This window comes from Gekko japonicus, unplaced genomic scaffold (assembly GCF_001447785.1).
Source record: "Gekko japonicus isolate JY-2015 unplaced genomic scaffold, Gekko_japonicus_V1.1 scaffold528, whole genome shotgun sequence".
In the NCBI taxonomy this organism is placed as follows: Eukaryota; Metazoa; Chordata; class Lepidosauria; order Squamata; family Gekkonidae; genus Gekko; species Gekko japonicus.
Window position 1 is genome coordinate 800677 of NW_015170290.1, and position 5190 is coordinate 805866.

Below are 5190 nucleotides of genomic sequence, written 5' to 3' on the forward strand. Positions count from 1 at the left end.
GTTGTGCTTTCCAAAAGAAAGTTAATCTATTCTATTTTCAGACATTGATTTCGTTGTTCTTTAAGGTCACTAGCATATTATAAATTCTCCAGTACTGCTTTATGCCTCACATTCAACTTTGGTGACATAGAATAAATTTCAGAATGAAGCTTTTAGAATAAATTTCAGAATTAAGCTTTTTAAAAAGATTCCTTAACACCAGAAAAGTGCAACTTGCCATTAAATTCAGGAGCTTTGCTGCAGTAATATAATAGTATGTTCTATCTAAATGAAAGAATATCTCCTGGCATGCCATCAGTGAGGAATGATAGTTTTTTGATCATTTCAGTAATCATAATTAAATGTTCATGAAACTAAATGAATTAGATGTCATATATTAACTGGTCACCTTAACTGAGTAAAATTTATGTTAATTTAATTTATTAAGATCTGTTTGCTTCATCCCAATTAACTAAACTTAATGGGCTAAGGAAATAGAATAAGGGACTGGTGTTCCGATTTAATTTGATTAGATGGGTTTATTGTTACGGTAGAAGGGAGGAAGAGAACTCATGTTTGCATGGATATCATTTTCTCCATCAAAGATAAATTCCTTTCTCTTCCCCCTTCCAGCTATTTTATTCACAAGTCAAAGTTGTTATCTGATATAATTTGCAAAATCATTTTTGTGTTTTATGCAGAACTGAATGGTAATAGAATCTAGGGACTGTTGTATATTTATTATTGTAGAAGGGAATAGCTCCCAATATGGATCATCATTACCTTCATGAGGCATTGTACCAACATAAACAAAAATATATATTTCTGTCCCAGAACGGTGCCATCAGAAGATGTTGCACAAGTAGAATACACATAGAGAGGGAAGCTCAAAGAAATAATGAGGCATAGCATGTATCATAAGCAATTGCTTGAATTAAACCATACTTTCCATTTCTCTCTAAATCATTATAACTATGAACCAAAACATTAGGAGTCACAGCAACCCATCTTATGAGAACATCAAAATACTTGGCTAGCCAGCCTTCTAAGTAATAATGAATTGCTTGGCAATTAAAATAAATTTTGCAATGAAGACAACTTGAATATTGATTTCACTCCATGTTTTGCTTCTGGGCATATCCTTGTAATGTTTCTCATTTCCATAGGCAGTATGCCAGAAATGATCCCTAAGATTGATGCTAGTGAATGCATTTTTTATTGTAATTAGCATACTCAGAAAATATCACTCATTATATAGTTGCTAATCTTTTCCTAGGCATTGGTTCCATTTCTTTAAGTATCCCTGAAATATCATTGTGGCTAAACTGCTATCATGCTTCTGTGGCACAGGTGGTTGGTGTTTTTGTTTGTTTTCTGTTTTAATATGAAGAAAAGGGGTTTAAGTTCTAAAACATTCCTTTAATTGTTTTACAGTATTGCTTGCTTAGCTATTTTTATAAGTTCTGCTGATATAATTGTCTTTTCATGAAATCATCATCTGCCACAGTAGCCCAAGCTATGGGCTTTTAACAGGTGGACTCTCTTAACCTCAGTGCCTTGTTCATCGCAACACATGTAGTTTAAGTATATTTGCTTCATCATTCTCATTGTTCCTTTCCTTGTAATAGTGAGTCATGCTAGTTAATCAGGGTGGCAGACTAGATAGCTGACTAGGCAGCTTACTTAAAGGGGTTCCAGCCATAGCAGTCTGGGCCAACACACTTCTTCGATGTTGAGACTCCTATATTCACTCCAATGATGTGTTTAAACAATAAATAAAATTTAACTCCATGTTTGTTTAATCCTGTGAGCTGGATGTGTATGGTCTCAGGAAAAGACATATACAAATACATGCACAAACTAAGATCTCAGGTCATCTATAAATGTATTAGGGTATGGCAATGGTGGCAGCATGTGAATGAAACAGTGTTGAAGTTCCAAAAGCAATAACTCTGTGAAATGTCTGAGTGCGGGTTACTTATTAAAGAGGACTGCGCTACCCTGTCTGGTGGTGTCTCTGTGAGTGAACGAGAGGACCAGGTGCTCGAAAGAGTCAGGGTTCTCTACATATTTTAGAAGAGGCAAGACAGGTGGTGAACTGTGACTAGCTGACCTACCTGTAACCCTGAAGCTATGTGACACCTTTCCAATAACATCTATGTGAAGGGTGGTAGAACCTATGTGACAGAAGTTGTGAAGGGTAGTTGAAACTAATCTGGATAATAAAACACTAAATACGGAACCAGAATTTTTAAAAATACCCCACAACTCCAAATAGAAAAAGAAGCAGCAGCAGCAAAAGCCTTGCTAATAGGCTTGCCAAGTCCCCCCGGGGGGGCGGGGAAACCCCCGCCCCAGAGGCCTGTTCCCCACCGCTGGCGGGTCGGGCCCCGGGGGGAACCCCACCCCGATGTGCACGTCACCCGGAAGTGACGCAACCACGCCAGGCACGCTGGGGGCGGGGCCACGGTCACCCGAGGGAAAACTCTATGGCGCACTCCAGCCGCCAGCCGGGAGTCCCCCGCTGCGACTCAAAAAGCACTCAAAAAGCACCCTACTTGCTAACATTAGTAAAACAACCATTAACACAAGCACAAAACGAGAGCACACAAACCAGTCCTAAAGAGGCTATCACATCATCTCAGCACAGCACAAAGGTGGGGTTTCCAACATCCAGGTGGGGCCTTGAGATGTTCCAGAATTACAACTTATCTCCAGACTACAGAGATCAGTTACCCTGGAGAAAATGGCTGCTTTGCAAGGTGGCTCTGTGGTATTATACCCCGCCCTCACCAATCTCCACCCCCAGTTCTCCATGAATTTTCCAATGTGGACTTGGCAACCCTAACTAGAGTTGCCAGCCTCCAAGTGGGGCCTGGAGTTCCTGTGGAATTACAACTGAACTACAGACTACAGAGGTCAGATCCCCAGGAGAAAATGACAGCTTTGGAAAGTGGACTTGATGGCATTATGCCCTGCTGATGTCCCTCCCCTCCCCAAACTCTGCCTTCCCCAGAGTCCACTGTGAAATCCCCCAGGAATTTCCCAGCCTGCAGTTGGCAAGCCTGAGCAATAAGCAGGCACAGTCATCTCCTACTCCAGAGAGGCCAAAAGAATTCAGGGAAATGGCTAATTCTAGCCTAGCCTTAATCTTTGAGAGACCTTATTGTCTCAGACTTCTTCAAGGCTCTGTGTATTGGTAAGGGAGTGTTTTTCTGACAGACTTGGTGCTTTTGGGGGTATTCTGTTCTGGGGGAGCAATCTGTGACTTTGCAGGTGGGGGGTTGGGAGTTCTCTGTTTCACATTGCCTTGGAGGAAGTGTGCCATTTTCCCCCATACAAAACAATGGAAACAAAGAAAGTTGAAGGAGTTATGAGAGACGGAGGATTTGGTGCCCTGCCATTTTCCTGCTATTTGCTCTACAAACAGCTCCAGACCATTGGAAAAATCTCCTATCCCCCAGGGTTGCCAGCCCCAGGCCCCTGCAGGGGTTCCCCCACTCTTGTGGGCTTTGATCCACCATGGGCCAGTTGGCCGGTGGGGAAAACCCCACTCCAAACATGGACATTGTTGTGCGACATCCCTGTCATGATTACATCACTTCCAGGTGATGTCATTGCCCTGGGGACATCACACGGTCGCGCTCTGGGTTTGAGGCAAAATCTATGGCTTTGAAGGCAAAAAAAACATAGTGTTGAGTACAATGTTGCCGATGCGATGATGTAACCCGGAAGTGATGTAATGGCATCGGGGACAACATACGCGGCATCCCACCCACCCCTGGAACACCCCTAAATTCCCCCACTGCTGTGGTGAGGGCTACCCTATATCCCTTGTTAGGAACAATGGAGTCTTGGATGTCTGGAGGCACCTTGTTCAGGGTCTGTAAAGTTGGACCTCTTTGTCCTATCCCCTTCAATTTTGGGGGGGGGGCTTTATGGGAGATGGGAGCCTTGGTTTTCTTTGCAAATTTGGTGTCATTTGCTTTAAAAATACTTAAACTAGACCCCTAGACAGATCCCCTATTCCCTCTTAGGACAATGGACCCACTAATTTAGAAATGCAAAGGAAAAAAAGAAAAAAAACACAAACTGTCATAGGTATGCCCCCCAAAATTGGATTATGATATTGGTGCTGTTCCCAAACTTCTAAAGCCAAATTTTATTGATTTTTTTAAAAAATGTACACCTCATGCTATGTGGCAGGGGATCCTAAACCCTTGTTAATGGGGATCCATAAACAGAATCTTCATTCTTGTGTGCCACTAAGTCAGTTGCAGTTTTCAAAGGCTACTATGGCAAGACTGAGTGTGGCAGTATTCTGTTCAAAGCACAGATTATTCATCATGCAACAATATGAGGTCATCGTGGTTCCTCCTTTAAATGGTATAACCATTGGTACATCTGAAATAACTGAGTGTTCAGAATGCTGAGCAAAGAATTCAGCTTGATTGCTGTGCAGGCATTGCATCCAAGGAGCAATTACAATATTTATAACAAAGCTTTTAAAACCTACTTAAACCCAGAAGAGTACTTTTAAAATTTGGCATTATTGATTATCCATATAGAGATGGTTCTATTAAACAAGCACTTTGTATGCAAAACTGCATGCTGCTTTTGTTTTGCATTGGTTCACTCTCCATTGCCAAAATGAATACAGTACTACAGTGGGGCATGTGATGATTTTTTAGTTGTGTGGTAACCAGGGCTCTAGTTGGGGGGGAGCGCTCAGGAGCGCCGCTCCGGAAGAGAACCTCTAGGGGGCGGGGCGGTCACGTGGTGAAGCCCCGCCCCCTACTTAACCCCGCCCTCTGCTTCGATCCTCATTCCGTGTGAGAACGAGGACGAAGCAGGAGGGTAAGTAGCGGGGCCTTCCCTTCCCCGGGGCCTTCCCTTCCCTCCCCCATCCCCCCCACCCCGTCCATCCTTCTCTCTCCCGGCCGCGTGTAGCGGCCGGAAAAGAGAGGCCCGGGCCCTTCCCTTCCCAGCGGAGTGCGAATGCGCTCCGCTGGGGAGAATTCTCCCCCCACCCCGACCATCCCTCTCTCTCCTGGCCGCGTGTAGCGGCCGGGAAGAGAGGCCCGGGCCCTTCCCATCCCCCCCACCCCATCCATCCCTCTCCCGGCAGCGAGGAAGAGGCCGCCAACCTCCACGGCCTTTGCTTTCGCCGCTCCCGGTCCGGGAGCGGCCAGAGCAAAGGCCAGAGCGCCC

The 5190-nt window shown here is 44.4% G+C and overlaps 1 protein-coding gene across 1 annotated transcript in view; it reads left to right on the forward strand.

The window, feature by feature from the left end:
- LOC107116036 (protocadherin-15-like) overlaps nucleotides 1-5190 on the forward strand; it is a 456694-nt gene that overhangs the window by 344465 nt on the left and 107039 nt on the right. The window lies entirely within an intron of this gene.